This window comes from Molossus molossus, unplaced genomic scaffold, assembly GCF_014108415.1.
Source record: "Molossus molossus isolate mMolMol1 unplaced genomic scaffold, mMolMol1.p scaffold_m16_p_27, whole genome shotgun sequence".
Lineage (NCBI taxonomy): Eukaryota > Metazoa > Chordata > Mammalia > Chiroptera > Molossidae > Molossus > Molossus molossus.
Window position 1 is genome coordinate 1902789 of NW_023425363.1, and position 17990 is coordinate 1920778.

General features: G+C 45.9%; 1 protein-coding gene across 4 annotated transcripts in view; it reads left to right on the forward strand.

The window, feature by feature from the left end:
- The first annotated feature begins 2557 nt into the window (after positions 1 to 2557).
- The window catches only part of EPN2 (epsin 2), an 88867-nt gene continuing 73434 nt past the window's right edge, over positions 2558 to 17990 (forward strand). The window contains exon 1 of one of the 4 annotated variants that reach the window (XM_036278379.1): positions 2558 to 2651. The gene's annotated coding sequence lies outside the window, so the exon portion shown is untranslated. The remainder of the gene's footprint in view (positions 2652 to 17990) is intronic. The other 3 variants (XM_036278377.1, XM_036278376.1, XM_036278378.1) reach the window with 3 other exon arrangements.

Here is a 17990-nt window from a genome sequence, read left to right on the forward strand (position 1 = left end):
CAAGACCAGCCAGGGTGGCCAAGACCTGGCATCTATCTCCCCAAGCCTCAATTTCTTCGTCAATAAAATGTGGGCAATAAGAATGCTCACCTTGCCCTGGCCAGTTTGGCTCAGCGGTTAGAGCGTCGGCCTGCGGTCCGGAGAGACCCGGGTTCGGTTCCGCTAAGGGCACGTACTTCGGTTGCAGTTTGTCCCCGGCCCTGGTTGGTCGTGCGGGTGGCAGCCACTCGATGTGTCCCTTCACGTCGATGTTTCTCTCTCTCTCTCACTTCCTCTCTCTCCCTCCCACTCTATCTGTACAAAAAATGGAAAAATATCCTCGGGTGAGGATTAAAAACAAAACAAAACAAACAAACAAACAAAAGAATGCTCACCTTGTGGGGATGTGTGAGGTTCTAGGCCAGCATCGTTCAGTGTGGCAGCATCTAGTTACAAGTGGCTATTTAAATGTATTAATTAAAGTTAAATAAGGTCTTAAAAATTCATATCCTTGGTCACACTAGCCACATTTCTGTGCTTATATGTGGACAGCATCGCTAGAGAACATTTCCATCATTGCAGGAAGTTTGATCGTGCAGCACTGGTTTAAACAATCTTTGTAAAGAACTCAGGCTCACACCGGGTACCCACTATGTGTTAGCTTAATTCACTTGAAATTGCAAAATTTTGAGGCTAGGGGCCACGATTTCATGTACAGTTCTGCTCTCCTGGAAGGCCCAGGAAAGCCCAGCAAAGAGCTGCGGTCTACAAGGAGTATTGGACTGGTTGAGGGCCGTCTCTGGGACAGGGAGCTTGGGTTCCTGCCGTAGGGCAGGCAACAGAAGGCTTAATTCACTCTCCTAGCGGAGAAGGGACACTGAGCAGTGGGAGGGGCATGGAGTACCCGAGGGCAGCAAACTGTTAGCAAACTGTCGGGTCGAGTTTCTAGTATCTAGAACCAGTGTGGAACTTTTCAAAGGAAAAATGCCCATGTGGGTTTGCAAATGTGTTCATTTCTCTCTTGCTCTCTTCCCTCTCCTTCCCTCCCCTCTCTCCTCCCTCCTGTATTTTTTGCTGGAGAGGGGAAGCCCAGTCTAGATCCCAGCCTGTGAGAACAGAAGGAATGCCTTGGTCCACCTGGCTCCTTCATAGAGAGGAGGAATATGAAGCTCAGAGAAGTGCAGCGACTTGCCTAAGTTCCCTTAGTGAATGAGGACAGAGTGAAAAGGTCTGGACACAGCTTCCCTGAAACCAAAGTTTGGTATAGTGTTGATGGGCAACAGGGATGGTACTGTCTGCCGATCAAGCAAGCCCTGATCCATCCCCCAGGCCCTGCTGTGAGGGGTCTCTGCAGTGCCCACCTTGACTGGTGCAGGTTAGTCAGCTGTGAGGTCCTGAGAACCTCTCCAGGGTCTGCCCCTTCTCTGGCTTTGTCTTTGCCTCCTTCTGGACCAAGTACCATGCTGGGAATACAGCTGGTGGCTCATAGGTGCTGTGAACCAAAGGGAAGAGGCAGTTCTTGTCACTCCTTTGAGAGTGTGAGGCGTGTGGAGTGTCAAGGCTGCACCAAGAGTGTCTAATAACTCCTCAATCAGGGCTCCGGTGAGCCAAGAGGTCCCACCATTTTAGTGCCACCACCCCTTTAGCAGCCTAACAGCCTATGCATCCCCTCTCAGAATAATTTTTGAACCCTGGCTGGTTTGGCTCCGTGGTTAGAATGTCAGCCTGCGGTCCAGAGAGACCGAGGTTCAGTTCCTGCTAAGGGCATGTGCTTCGGTTGCAGTTTGTCCCCGGCCCTGGTTGGGTCGTGCGGGTGGCAACTACTCCATGTGTCCCTTTCACGTTGATGTTTCTCTCTTCCTCTCCCTCCTGCTCTGTCTGAATAAAAATATGGAAAAATGTCCTCAGGTGAGGATAAAAAAAATAGTAATTTTCGAGTGCGTTTTATTGAAGTAAAATGCACATACATTAAAGTGCACACATCTAAACTGTACATCAGTGAATTTTCACAAAGTGAACACTTTGACCCCAGCACCTGGCTTAAGAAACCAAGCTGACTAGCGCCCCAAGCAGCCACCTCGCCCCTTCCAGGCGCCATCTCCCAAGAAGCCTCTATCCCAATCATGTTGATTCCAAGGGTAAGAAGCAAGTTGTAGCTTAGGGTGCAGCGGTGTGTGTGTGAGGGAGGGTGGTCAGCTGTGTGGGGAGTTGCGGATGTACATGACGTGAAGGGAATTTCTAGATCTGAATGAAGGCTACTAAGAGCACGGATTGGGGTACGAATTTGCCAGGGGATGTGTGGCGATTGGGATCATCGGGGTGCGTGAGAAGGGGTTGGGGCGTTGTTTAGGGAATTCCCGCGTGGGTTCTGGGGAGCTGTGGGACTGCTGGGCTGTCTGCGTGGGGTCGTGGGAAGGTGGGGTGGAGGCTGCAGGGGGCGGGGCCGGTAGGCGCGGGCGGGGCCTGGGCGATGGGGCGGGGCCGGCGCGCGCGCGCGCGCACGCAGCCGGCGCGCCCCCTCCCGGCCGCCATGTTGGCTGGTGTGTGGGTGTCAAACAGAGCTGGACGGGGTTGTGGCGCCGGCGGCGGCTCCGCGGGCTCCGGTTGCTCCCGCCTTCCCAGCGCTATTAGCGGCCGTAGCCGCGCACCCTGGCCGGCCCGAAGGAGCGGAGGTGAGCCGGGGTCGGGGACCGGAGCGGGGCCCCAGAGCGCGGACCGTCCCCATCCCCCAGGGGGCGGACGCCCCCAGAACACAGGCTCCCCCAGAGTCGGCTCCCCGGGAGTCAGCCCCCCAAGCATGCACCCCCGCTGCCCCAGCTGGGTCTACCCCTCTGGCGGGACCTCCTTTTTTCCAACCAGACCCCGCCCCACAGGCTCGAGCATGGCCCCCTCCCAATCTGGATCCCTCTTTCCGCTGCAAGGACCCCCCCTTCTCCCCGACACGAGCGCACACTCTCAACATTTCCTATCTGGGAGCTCTTCATTTTATATCCCGGAGTCTGGAGCGCCCCTTTATCCTACTAGATCCGGGAGCCCCTCTTGGTCCTCACCCGCTACCTCTCAGCTTGTAAGAGCCCGGCCCGTTCTCCCCAGAGCACTTTCCGCCCCTCGGGGCCAGGCGCCCCCTTTCTCCCGAGCCGAGCCTGATCTCCCTCCCGCCCGGGTGCAGAGTCCAGACCCCATCCCTCCAGGAATCGGGGGAGGGGTTCTCTGTGTCCAGGATCCCGGCCCGACCCCACTCTCCTTCGGGCAGGAACGGGCCCCCCCTTCCCGTCCTGAGGGACCAGGTTCTCCCTCCCCACCCCACCCCCACAGCACAGCGGGGACGGGGGCGGCAGAGCCAGGCTCCAGCTGCCTTTTGTTCCGCGTGGGATGGCAGAGACCCTTCCCCGCAGTCCTGCTCGGCTGATCCGGGTGGGTGAATGAGTGCATGGGGGCCCGACTCTTCCCGTCAGTCTTCGGGGGAAGAGACCCTTTCTTTCTTTCCCAGTGGGGCAGCTCCCTAGAAGCCAACAGTGTTGGGAGAAGCTGGTCCCTCCTAGAAGAGTCCTTGCCTGCAGGGTTTTGTTGGTTTTTTTTTGCATCCCAGGAGTTGGCCAAGTGGTTTTGCGGAAGGGGCAATTTGCTGTCCCCAGAAACCCCAGCAGGGTCCTGTGAAAGGCCATTCCTCCGCTCAGGGTTTGATGCACTGGGGATGCATCTGAAGTCTGTGCTTGAAGAGAGGATGGGGCTTAACCATCTTTGGGGTTCAGATGGGGAAAACTGAGGCCCAGAGATGCTGTGATTTGCTCAAGGTCACACAGCGATTCTATGTCAGTGCTGGAACTAGAAGCTACTTCTCCAGAGCTCTCTCCATGACATTTTAGATTTTTTTCAAAGATTTTTTTTATTGATTTTTAGAGGGAGAGGAAGGGAGAGGGGGAGAGAGAGAGAAACAATGTGAGGGAGAGAGATCCATGGCTGCCTCCTGCATGCTTCCTACTGGGGATGGAGCCTGAAATCTGGCCATGCATCCTTTTGATTTACAGGAGGATGCCCAACCTACTGAGCCAAACCTGCCAGAAGTATCTCCCTCCTCTTTTATTTTTAACATTCACACAAGAAAATGGTCAGGAAGAGATGAGAAGTATGGTTTCTTTATTTCCACCTCCAGAATATACCTTGTAAAGAAGGGATTGGAATAGGGGGTTAAAATGATTTTAAAAGGTGAATTTTAATATCCGTGTCCTCCTCTCGCTCTACTACCCCTTCACCCCCAATTACATGTGCATCTTGTAGCTCTAGATACCAGATGATAGGTGCTGACAAAAACATACACTGAATCCTGCACAGCACTGATTGAGTTGCACTGATAATTATGTTTTCATTTGTATTTAAACATCAAAAGAGACTACAGTTTATTTCTGAGTAGTACTTGTTCCTTTGTGTTTGAAACAAGTGATTGTGTTGGAGAAACCAAAATTTTCTCATCTTTTATTTATCTGTATTTTTATTTTTACATTTTAGAAGCTTATTTGTTTCTTTAGTTTTAATATTAGGCTAGTCATCCTTATCAGTCTCACTGGGCTATTCTTTTGTAAGCATTGAACGAGATACTGGCTATTAAAGCATTTGGTAAAGTGCAAATGACTGTAGGGCATGATTCAGGACTGCATCCCTCAAGCCCCTGGACCAGGAGCAAGTTTGGGCTGTCCTGTGGGATGTACTGATCTCATCTGGTTTACACAAGCTTCTTGCCTTTCTGAACCTTGAGCTTGGCAGATAGGGTGTTCTGTGGAGAACTCTCACCCAGCAAGGTGTGTTGTGCCAAGTACCTTTGTGAGGTGTGAAGAAATATAAAACTTTCAAGTAGTGATACCTACGTAGCACAGTGTATGCAGTCTTGAAAAATGACCCATCCTTTGTAGACATTCTCTGTAGAAACAGTTGCCTCTTTATGTCTTCCATAATAAGGTATGGATTGAGAGAATCCTGAGAGTTAGGATTCTGATTAGTCCTGCAAAAGCATTTGAGAAGTTTTTGGGACTCTGATTTGTTTTAATGGCTTACCTTTTCCTGAACGTAAAGGGTAGATGGTGGCAGCTTCCTCTTCCTCCTCTTTTTTTTCTTCTCCTCCTCCCTTCGTTCCCCTTTCCTCCCTCCTTCTTCTTAGGAGGAGTGACAACTTTCAATTCGTTGTGGACTAACATGCTAAGAGATTTTTATGTGTGGGATTGTCACTGTTATACTCTTGGGAAACACATTAAAGTATTCTAAGGCTATTGGCAACTGTTATTGTTCCCCATAGGATTGGTGGGGTGTGGATGACCATGGCAGTTGTCATTTTATGATATGAGTACTGATGACTCTGAGCCTTGGAGAAATCAAAGGGCTTGGATTTGGGAATTTGAAAGTAGGGAGGATATAAGAAATCATTCAGTCCTACTTTCTGTATTCTGCTGAACTTTCAACTCATGTCTTCGGTTTAAACAAACTTCTGTCGAGCCTTTGCCAGCCAACTCCATCAGTGTTTGGGCCCCTCTAACTCTATTCTCTAAGTCTCACCCCCCAAATAATCTGTTGGAGCACTTACCACATTGTTTGTATATCTGGGGCTCTTGTGACACTGTGACATCTTCGATACCACTGGTTGTCCTTTCTTTACTTCTCCAGCACACATCTCAGTCTGAGACATGCATGCGCAGCAGGTGCTCATAAAGGTCTGGGGTGTGAATCAATGGTCCTGGAGGCAGGGGGACAACCTTTGTTGCTTTTACGATAAGTTCCACTGTTCTGTCTTGTTCTTGCAAAAACCACTGCTGTTTGTCCAGCAGTCATATGTTAGCCATGTGGGTATACCCCCACCCCTTTTGCAAATAAGGAAACTGAGACCCAGGGGCTTGAGTCATGTGCTCAAGGTCACACACCCAGAAAGAGATGGTGCTGGAATTTGAACAGGTCTGCTGAATTTAAAAATATTCTTATACCTGTTACCTCATTTGAAAAACTCATTCTCATGGGAATGAAGAGACTTGCTTAAAGCCCTACTGCAAATTGACAATGGACTGAGTACTGTAGAATGATGTAATGAAGATTGGTAAGGGTGGGAGAAAGCACATTTTACTTTTGCACAATGCATTGTTGAAATGACTGTTTATGTCCATGTGATGAGTTTTTGAAAATTGATAAGCTTTCTGGTAAGTTTATCTGTAGAATTTTCTTTGGTCTTAAGTAGCTTGTTCTAGGTGTCTAAATATAGAAACGTAGAAAATAAAAGCAGTGAAATAAGTGCATATAGTTAAGTGAGTGTATTCAGTGGCATCCATCCATGGGCTTGTTTGACCATACCTATTTTTCAGTCAGGCAGTTAAAATTTTTGATGTCTTAAAATGCAAAGCTGTTATAACAGCCTTTGTTTTTTTCCTCTCACATAAAATTTTATTTTGTCTTCACATCGATGTGTAACAGGGTTACCACCGGTTCATGAATGGAAAACTGAGGTTCAGAGGAGAGGTTAGGTACTCCCCCCTTCCCCCCTTGCATTGTCGATATTTATTGAGCATGTACAGTATACTGGGTACAACAGAACATACAAGAAAACATTGTCCCTGCTCTGGAGGAGCTGATATTCTAAAATAAAAAAAATACACCTCTTTTAAAATGGTATTTTTGTTTGGTGTTTTTCAAGGTACTTGAGAGAGTCTGTAGGATGAGCTTTGGGTATAACTTAGCCTCATTATTTAAAGAAGAGATTAAGCCCTGGCCAGTGTGGCTGGGTTGGTTGAGCATTGTTCCACGAGCCAAAAGGTGGCTGGTTTGATTTCAGCTTGATCCTCAGTGGAGGGCATGTGTGGGAGGCAGCCTACTGATTTTTCTCTCTGACATCAATCTCTCCCTCTCCCTTCCTTTCTCTAAAATCAACAAAAACATATTTAAACCTTTTAAGAAATAAAGAAAAGAGAAAGAGGAAGGATTTTAAAGGCAAATGATGACAGACATTCAGGATAGGTAGAATTCACAGGGAGAGGTAACACAAGCTCATCAACTAAGGAGAGATTTGCTGCAGTAAATAGTATGAAGGAGATAGTTTGTGGGATACAAGCAAAGGAAGCAGGATATCCTTAGACACTGAGTAGAAACAGAAAGGTCATGTGGCCTTTTTCCCAAGTACATAGTCACCAAGTAGGAATGGTTGGTGACAAGACAGAAGGCTAAAAAAGGTAATCCTGTGTATCTGACAGATAGAATAAAGGATCAAAGTTTAAAGCAGGTTATAGGACTATCAATAAATTTTTAAAAACAAAAATGATTTGGAAGCACAACACTTGGCAATTAATACTACCCAATGTCATGATGGGCCAAGAACATTGTGGCTTCTGAAATTAGAAAATGTCATATACTAAAATTTTAAATGGAATGGAACACATTACTTTTTTCTAGTCGATCTCCCCATCTCTGGAAAGAAAAACCAATACCTTTTTTTTCCCCCAGGAGGGTGGGGGGAGAGTATGGGATATAGTTGGAAACAGTAGTAGTTATATTAGTACTATTGTGTTGTTATGATAAACTTTGTATTTATTTATTTACGTATTTAACTTATTGGGGTGACAGTGGTTCATAGGATCATATAGGTTTCAAGTGGATAAACTTTGTATTTAGACTTGGTAAAGCCCATTAGCTGCTAAAGGGGAATAAGGAATGAATTTCCAAAAATGTACAGTGTCCTTTAGAGAAATTTCAAAACCAAAAGATTAATTTACATAAAAAGCTGTAAAGTAGTAGTTGAAAAGTTCACTCATAAAAATTTTATTCCACTTACATGAACTTAATACATGTGTTTTTAACCATTAGGCTTAGCTTGTTTGTGAAAATTTCATACGACATTAAACAAAGCTAACCATCATCTCGAATGATTTCCCTATTAACTGTTTTAGAGCACATGCATGTTAGGCAAGTATCAAGAAAAAATCACTAAAGCAAACAAAACTTTAAATATATGGGTTTTTTCCTTTTGTTTTATTGTTATGCTTGATATGTATGAAGTAATGGATGTCAAGCAATTCATTTTACCACATCTTCACTTGTACATTTGTTCTGAGGTTGCCTAAAACATTTAAATACAAATGAAATGAGTGTAGCAAAAATAATGAAAGCAAACAGCAGGTAACTTTACAAATAATGGAATGTGAATCGTCCCTGCCCTTATCCAGAGTAAGTTGGGTCACAACTAAAAGGACCCTCTGCATCTGTGGTCTCAGGTGTGCACGCTAAGGCTGAGTATTCCACAGGTACACACAGTTCCCCATAGACTGCCCAAGGGAAATCCATTTAGGCTACAGCCCTCTAAATGCTTCGAGAGGTTAGGTAACTTTAGAGGAACTGGCATAGCCAGGAGTCAAACCCAGATCTGTGATTCTCAAACCTTGGTTCCTAACCTCCTATTCCACCAACTCCTGTGGAAAGCTCCACAGTATAATGGGTATTCCCCTTTTCTCTTCATAACAACCCGACTGATAAATGGAGCAGGGAAAAGCAGGCTGATGTCTGATGTGGATTTAAAGCATCTATAATTAATCACTACTGAGTACAGGATTCATCCTTCCTCTCACTCCCATCCCCTTAAGGCAATGTCATCATTGCATCCTGGTGGCTCAGTAGCTGAGAGCACCAAATGGTACAGACAGTTTGGCTACAAAGGCCATGAAACAAATAGCTTTGGAATCTGGGTACTTACTGGCCTCCTGGCTGCGGGGCTTTGAGCATTTTAATCGCTGAGCTTCGGTTTCCTCATCTCTAAAGTGGGGCTAATAATAACCACTTGGCAGCAGAATAGTGGTGTTTCACAGACTCTGGCACACATCAGAATTACCCAGAGAGCCTGTTAGACACATCACTGGGCTCCACCCCTAGATTTTCTTATTCTGTAGGTCTGGGGTGAGGCCTGAGAGTGTGCATTTTCAACCAATTTCCAGATGTTAATGATGCTGCTGGTCTAAGGACCAGATTTGGGAACCCTGGTTCAGAGGACTGAATGAGAAGGTGTGTAAGGGTCAGCGCCAGCAGTTCCTTTTTGCCTCAGACATGCTTCTGAGTATTGCTCAGAAGATGGTGGCATGGCACTTGGAAACGTGGTTCCTATTCTTACGTGATTATAATTTGGACTGTGGGTTACTTGGGATGTTTTCCTTAATGAAAGGAATGTAAGACGTCAGTGTCCTTTGAAGAGGCAGTAAATCTAGGATTTTTTGAAAATCCAATTCATCCCCACACATCAAGCTAGATGTTCACTGTCAAGGCTTTTTAGATAAGCAGCTTGGAAAGGGCTGGGGGAGTGGTGTTGGGCGCTGAGCAAACTCCCACAGGGTAATTAGGGATGGCCGCTGGTGTTAATGGAAGTCACTCCTTCCCCTTCCAACAATTCAGATTGATTTCATATTCTTTGGTGTTTAGAGTTTGGAGAAAAAGTTGTTTTCCTCCAGTAATGATGTTAGCTTATCCATGAAAACCAAACATGTGGGTGTGTATGTGAGCCTGATGGTTTTAGAATGTCTCCTGTGTGTTAGGCTCTGTGCTGCTTTATGTACAGTATTTCATTTACTTGAATTGTCATCATGATCCTGCAAGGCCTGTCACCATTTCTTTTTTTGATACACAAAAACCGAGGCTCAGAGGGGTTCAGCAACCTGCCCCAGGCTACACAGTCAGTGCCCAGCTGGTATTTGCTGCCACCTGTGCCACATTCAAACCACTTTATTTTCACTGCCTCACTTAGCCATTCCAGGTGCTTCCATTACCTCACTGCACCCTCACAACAGCCCTGAGCGGTAGGCGTTTCACAGACAGCAAGCAGAGGCTCAGAGGGGTCCAGTTGACTCACATGCATCCTCCTGAATTCAGTCCCACACTTGTCTGATTTTGGAGCCTCATGAAGCTGTTTCTATGACAACACCTTACCTTCCTATCCAGGGCTACAGAAGTAAATTCTAAGACCTAAAGCTGCTGGGATGAGTACAACAGGGACCTGGGAGGACCCCAGTTTGGTTGGCTGGGAGGAAGTCTTTGTGGGCTTCTAAGGTTTTTTGTGTTTGTAAAGCTGTGTTAAAATAATTGCCCAAATTGCTCTTTGAGGAAAGGGACCATTTCTTTTTAGTCTGTAATCCTGAAGCTCTGCACATTGGTTCTGTAAACATGACACATGGAAATTAAGGACCAAAAATCGTCTGGTAATGCTCTTGTTTAAATGTGATCAAATTCATACAGAAGAACTTGATAGTCTCAGTTACATGCAAGTAAAAATATAGAGCACTTCCTTCCTCAGTAGGCAGTTAATGCATGACTTATAGTAAATGGGTCATTTTTCTGCTCTTACAGTGCACGAGGAGGCTGGGGTGTGATCACTTTCCCAGGGTTTGGAAATCGCCTGCAGTTCCCAAGCCAAGGGATGTAAACAGCTATGTGTTGGTACCTGCCCTGCACTCGTTGGAGGCCCTGGAGGTTTAGACTCGAATGTGTTGTTTCGTAAACTCTTGAAGACTCTGAGGTGAATAAATCATGAGACCTGAAGTTACTCTTTTTCACCTCAACCCCCGATAGTCCTACCAATAAAGGACTACTGACAGGCTAGAAAGTCATGTTTTTATTTGAAAACAGTTCTCCCTGAATGCCTTTTTGATACCCAGAGCTGTCCTGGATCCAGAAATTTGGGAAACGTGAGCAGGGAAATGAGTTTTATGCTGCTTTATGAGAGGCAGTCCAGTTGATGTAGAACCATGAGCATCACGTCTAAGGCAGTTTCATGACAGTAGAGCAGAAGATTCGAGATCACTGTCAGTCTGGAAAATACCCAACACATGGTCTCTAGAGTCAAAATGATGGGTGTGAAATGCCATGTTTCTTGCCACCAAGAACTTAGTCTAAGTGAGAGACAAAGGTGACAGGGAGAAACAGGATTTAAGCTGGACCTCGAAGGACAGGGAATAGTTTCGGGAGTGGAAGGCAGATGGGAAGGCATTTCAGATTGAGTGAACAGCAGGAGGCAAAGCTCGGGGTGGGCTTGGGCTGGTGCCTGTGTGCATGTGGGGTGTGTACACAGTGCAGGCTCCAGAAGCAGCTCTGCTTGGTGGGTGCTTGCTGGAAGCAGTGAGGACCCAGATGGCAGAGGCCTTGGAACTTGGTGGTGCTGGCAGTAGGGAGCTCAAGTGTTTGGGGAGGGGCCGTCTGGCAGAGGCCTTTCAAAGTGGCATAATTTCTGTGGGCGAGGGCCTGGCCAGGCTGGCTTCCTGAGACTGGATAGGTTGCAATTCTGGAGACAGCATAGGGGTGTGTGTCATAGTAAAGGGAGGCCAGAGTCTGGTTCTGTTTGGGGAGAGGTGAGGGCCGTAGGGCCACAGTGCTGGCTGGGAAGTGTGGATGTGACACCTTGTGAGCCTGCAGCTCTTATGCTTGGGTGTACCTGTCAACCACATGGCCTGGAAAGCTTTTTGAAAATGCCTACGATGAGGCCCCGCTCCAGACCATAAAGGGTGGGAGCCGGTTGTATTTTCTGAGGTGCTGCAGATGATTCTGATGGCTTGTGTGGGCTGAGGAGCTGAACTTTGTGCTCAGGGGAGACTCTGGGAGTGTCACAGATTAAAAGGTGGGAGAAAATCGGAGCCAGAGAGAGCAAGAAGCCTCGTTACCAGCAGTAACGAGGTATGGGTGCTGCGGCCCTGAGTACTGTAGAGTAACTGGATGGCTCAGGAAAGGAGGGACAGTGTGACAGAAGTGAAATCAGATGACTGCCTGGGCTGAAGTTAGCTTTAGCACAGAGCGTGAACCAGGCGAGCACAAGAGAAGAGATTGAGACCCGCTTGTTTGGAATCCTCCTTCAGCTTGATTCTTAGCCAGGTTTATGGAGCAGGGCACAAGTTTTTAAAAAATATATTTGATTATATTTTTAGAGAAAAGGAGGAAGGGAGAGAGAGATAGAAACTTGATGTGAGAGAGAAACATCGATCAGCTGCCTCCTCCACGCCCCCCACTGGGGATCAAGCCCATAAACCAGGCATGTGCCCTGACCAGGAATGGAACAGGACCTCTCAGTCCGTGGGACGATCCTTAATCCACTGAGCCACACCAGTGGTCCGCAAGTTCTCATCCATACCTTCAGGCGTGCGGCCAGGCTCCTTCCTATGCTCCTCATTGCAATGACTGTGGCAGACTACTTGTAAAATTTAAAACTGTTTCTTTAAAGTAATTATTTTAAGATAGTTGTAATTTAGAGTTCCTAATTTAAATAGATTCACTTTATTAAAGATTAGAAGTGAGATTTTACCTGGTGCATTTAATGAATATCACAATATTGTAATTTATAGAGAAGGCTTCAGAGGAAATGATATGTTAGTAGAGTCTTGAAGGAAAAGTGAGAGTTCTGGGGAACAGACTCTCCTGGAGGACTGCAGGTTGAGGGAACAGAGCTGTGTCAAGGCCTGAGGGAGAAGTGTCAGGCTGGGGCTGAGCAAGGAGGAAGGGCTGGGTGTGCGGCAGAGGCCCAGCCACAGGCAGGACAGACAGAGAGCTTAGTGAGATTTGAGTTGATCTGTGGTTTTCACACAATCTTTTGGTGGCAAGTGGGCAGGAATCTGGGCCCTCCTCTCTACCTTTAATCAGAGCAGCTCTTCTCTTATCTGAATGTGGGGAACTAAAAAAGAGCTTATTTGGAAAGCATTCCTCTGCTGTCTAAAAGAAATCAAAGTGATCTCATTGCAGTGGGTGCTGGGGAGCCACTGTGGCCAGGAGAGTGTCCTGTGGCTAGCTGGAGAGAGAGAGAGACAGACAGAGAGAGAGAGACAGAGACACTGAGACTGACTGGAGGCTTCCCCAGGGACCTGAAGAAGCTCTCACTTCTTGTTTGCATGAGATGGAGTTGAAAAGGACTGTGTTCTGTCCTCCACTCTGAGCCAGGTTCTCAGGTCCCAGGGTAGTGTCTAGGCAGTGCGCTGAATCTGCGGTTAACAGGTCACTTGGGAATAGAACTCCTTATAGTCAAGTATTTTTGTTTTCCAGAAACCCCTGGAGAATTATATGACAAGTTTGTAAAGGTAAGGGATCTAGTAGTTAAGTTGGAAGGCATGTCAGAGAGTGTGTGACAGGCTCTGGGCTGGGTACCCAGGAGAGGATCCAGCCCTAAGATCTTCTCAATGTGGACTAGACAGAAGTCCATGCCTCCTCCAGCCCACAGATGCACTTTGGGCTGTACTGTACCTCTTTTTATTATTTTTATTTTTATTATTTTGTTAATCCTCACCCGAGGATATTTTTCCATTGATTTTTAAAGATTGGAATAATGGGTAGAGAGAGAGAAGGACACTGACGTGAGACACATTGATTGGTTGCCTTCATTGTCTCCCTCATGACCCTAGCTGGGGCCAGGGATCGAACCTGCAACCCAGGTACATGCCCTTGACTGGGAATTGAACCTGTGACCCCTTGGTCCACAGGCCAACGCTCTAACTACTGAACCACGCCAGCCAAGGCCTGGGCCTGTTTTTACAAATTAGAATTGGTTGCTATATCAGTTTCCTGTGGCTGCTGTCACAAGTTACCACAAACACATGGCTTAAAACAGTGCAGTTCTGTAGGTTAGAAGTTCAGCACTGGGCTCACTGGGCTAAATTCCCAGTGTAGCCAGGGCTGCATTCTTTGTGGAGGCTCTCGGGAAGGATCTGTTTCCTCACCTCCAGCTTCAGGAGGCCATCCATGTTCCTTGATTTGTGGCCCATTCTCTCTTCAAAGCAATAGCTAGTCCTCGCCTTCTTCTACCACGTCACTCCTGACGCTGACTTTTCTGCCTCCCACTTCCACTTTGAAGGACACTTGTGATTACCTTGAGCCCACTGGATAACCAGCATCCTCTCCCTCTTTTAAGGGCAGCTGATTAGAAACTTTAATTCCATCTACTACCTTAATTCCTCTTGCTATGTAACCAGGATTATGATGTAAACATCTTTGGAAGGCCGTTACTCTGTTTACCACAATTGCCAACATGAATGTTAGGAAATTTTACATAGCAGTTCAGACTTGCAGCTTCATTGACCAATCAGATCACTTGGCAGCTGGGGGCCTGCACTACTGCCTGGCAACACTGGGTCAGTGCCAGTGTTGGCGAGGTCTCTGGATGGAGTTGCATCTACCAGTTCTCTATAGTCCCCACCCCTCCCATGGTGCCCACTCATTTTCCTTCGTGCCCTGGGCCCTGCTCAGGGGACCCAGGACCTTACATAGAGACCAGTCATGGCAGTGTCCAGCATTCAGGGTGGTGGAGCTTGCTTATCACCCTGTTCCGTGCTCTCCTCCTGGCCCCTGTACCCCCTCCCTGCCACCAGACCCTTTTCCTGAACCTTCCTCTGCCTGGCACACATGGGTCCCTCCTCTCCGTGCCCCCATCTCCCTGACCCAGGGCTCTACATTCTAGAGCATCTCTGATACTACTTTAGATGATACAGTTTGTACCATAACTCCTTGTTTCTTTCTTTTTTTTTTCCAAGTATCACAATGTTTATTGATAGATACAAGTATATAAAATCAGGGCATGAACATGACTTGATAAATTAAGTAGACTTAATTTCAATACTATAATAAGAAGGACCAATTCAAATTCTCACCATTTGTTTCACACCCACAAAAACCACTTCAAGGGCATTAACAGTCTCTCAAAACTGATCAGTTTTGTGCAAGTAAAACATGTTTCTTTTAAAAAGACTTGTGCGCTTGCCCACATAACTCCTTGTTTCTTACCCCCTCCTTTTCTGGCATCCAACAAGTACATTGTGTTGTCTTCCATGTCTTGCATTGGTATTTTTAAAAAGCAAGTCTTTATAATGTACCTTTGGAACACTATTCATCAAGAATCAGGATCACACAGCAAGCATTGAGTTGAATAAGTACTAGATGCCAACACACTTCCTAGACAGTAGAGAATAAGATAGAGATACCTGCCTTGCCTTGCCCACCTAATTCTAGAGGAGGGAGGAGGGGAAACAATAGGCAGTTGAAATATTAACCTCCTACTACATTTAGAGGGAGGGTCTGCAGCATACTGCTTCCTTGGACCCTGGCCTGAAGGTGACTATCTGCAGTGGTCAGGGGTTCTGGGGACTGTTAAAGGCATTTTGATGAAAGGTTCTCTTATTTCTAGACATTGCCTAGACCCCAGTTGATAGCTGAATTTGGGGCAGGCATCTCAGAGACCCAAATGGCAGATTGGTTTGCTATGTGAAGGATTTGGCTAGACACCTCTGTGTGCTGTTGTCTGGCAGTCTGAATTGGGGCCTGGTGAGTTTCTGAGGGCCCCTTGGTGAGGCCTCTTGTGAATGGGCTTGCCCTAGGTGACCCTGCACTGTGAGGCTCAGGTGGAGGGCAACAGGTTGAGTCACCAGAGTTTGATAGTTTATGTTGTTTATCCAGCATGTTCAAAATCTTTGGAAGCTTGCTTGAAAACAAAGCAAAACTATTTATTATGGAGGATTTCTAACATAAAAATAGAATAGTTTGGTGAACCCCATCACTCACCTTCAACAATTTTAATCTCTTCTCCCCTCCTCCCATTGGATTATTTCAAAGCAAATCCCAGACTTCAATGATAAATGCTTTGGTATGTGTCTCTAATAATTTTTTTTTATTGGTTTTTAGAGAGAGAGGAAGGGAGAGGGAGAAAGAGGTAGAAACGTCGACGAGAGAGAACATCAATTGGCTGCCTCCTGCATGCCCCCCTACTGGGGATTTGGCCCACAACCTGCATATGTGCCCTGACTGGAATCGAACTGGCGACCTCTTGGTGCATGGGTTGACGCTCAACCACTGAGCCACACCAGTCGGGCTTGGTATGTATCTCTAACAGATATGGACTATTTAGAAACTTTTATTTTTTTTATTTATTATTATTATTATTTTTAATTAATTAATTTATTTTTGTTACAGATGTTTCTCCTTTTTCCTCCACTGATTTCGCCCCCCCCCCCACATCCACCCCACCCTGTCCCCAGCTTTGTTGTCCATGTCCATTGTTCATGCATACATGCATATAAGTTCTGTGGTTTGTCTCTCCCCCCCCAACCCCCTTTTCTAGGGATTGTCAGTCTGTACCCCACTTCCACGTCTCTGGGACTACCCCATTCCTCAGACTGTTAGGTTCATTATATTCCACAAATAAGTGAGATCATATGATATTTGTCTTTCTCTGTTTGGCTTGTTTCGATTAGGATAATACTTTCCAGGTCCCTCCATGTCGTCTCAAAGGATAAGAGATCTTTCTTTCTCACAGCCGCATAGTACTCCATTGTGTATATGTACCACAGGTTTTTAATCCATTCGTCTACTGATGGACATTTGGGCTGTTTCCAGATCTTAGCTATTGTAAATAGTGCTGCTATGAACATAGGGGGACATAAATTCTTTCTGATTGGTATTTCAGGCTTCTTGGGGTATATTCATAGAAGTGGGATCACTGGGTCAAATGGAAGTTCAATTTTTAATTTTTTGAGGTAACACCATATTGTTTTCCATAGGGGCTGCACCAGTCTGCATTCCCACCAGCAGTGTACTAGAGTCCCCTTTTCTCCACACCCTCGCCAACACTTGTTGTTTGATGATTTGTTGAAGGTAGCCATTCTGACAGGTGTGAGGTGATACCTCATTGTTGTTTTAATTTGCATCTCTCTGATAATTAGTGATGTTGAGCATTTCTTCATATGTCTCTTAGCCATTTGTATGTCCTGTTTGGAGAGGTGTCAATTTAGTTCCTCTGCCCATTTTTTAATTGGGTTCTTTGTCTTCCTTTTGTTGAGTTGTATGAGCACTCTATATATTTTGGAAATTAACCCCTTATCTGATGTATTGTTGGCAATGATGCTCTCTCATAGAGTGGGTTGCTTTTCCGTTTTGTTGGTTGTTTCTTTTGCTGTGCAGAAGCTTTTGAGTTTGATGTAGTCCCATGTGTTCATTTTCTCCTTTGTGGAAACTTTTTTTTTAAGTCAGGACTGACTACCAACAGTCCTCATTCTGATTCTGATTTTAATATGTTCTAGGGTTGAAGCTGATTTTTTTTTCAGTTGTGGAATAATCAGTCTTACACAAAATCTTGATTTAGGTTGAATTTTATTAGCATTTATGTTAGAGCAGAACAATGAAAGTTTTGCTATTTTAATTTTTTTACTATAAAATATACCATGGCAACTATTTTAAAGTGTAAAACTCCAGTGGCATAGTACATTTACAGTGCTGTGTAGTCGTCAGCACTGTCGCATTTCAGAGCTTTCGTCACCCACTATGAACCTCTTCCCACTTAGCAGTCACTCCCTGCATCCCTCACTCCCCACCCAGGCACGCTAATCTGCCTGCTGTCCCTGTGCATCTGCTTGTGCTGGACATTTCAGATGGTGCATCACACAGTGTTTGGGTCTGGCATCTCTCACTTAGCTAGTGTTTTCTAGGATCATCCATGTAGTACTATGGGTCAGTACTACATTCTTCTTTTGGCTGAATAATATTCTGTTGTATGGCTAGACCACAATTTGTTTATCCATTCATCGGTCGATGGACAGTTGTTTCCACTTTTGGCGAGTGTGAGTAGTTGCTACTTTAATTTAACTTCTCAGTGCCTACTTTGAAATGTGGTGATGTGGTGCGTGGATCAAAAAGAAAATGTCATGTATGCGAGACAGGAGGATGATTTACTCTTGATTTCAACACACACATTTAAAGATAACTTATTACTGAAGTGTAATGTACATAACAGAAAAACATACTGTCAGTACGTAGTGGCTCAGAGGTCTCTTGTGGTTGTTTTTGTTTTTGGTGGCCATGAGGCCTGCTTTATAGGCCTACTTCTAGAGGACAAACCCTGTTCTTGGACCTGAGAGACCACAGCTGCGGGTCTGAAAGATGGTCAGTGGCCCTTCTGAGCACTGGCATTGAGGGAAGTGCTTGGCAGTCTGTGGGACTTTGCTCCCTTCTGAGTTACAGGGACAGATTTGGTGTTCTTGGTGTTTTCATGA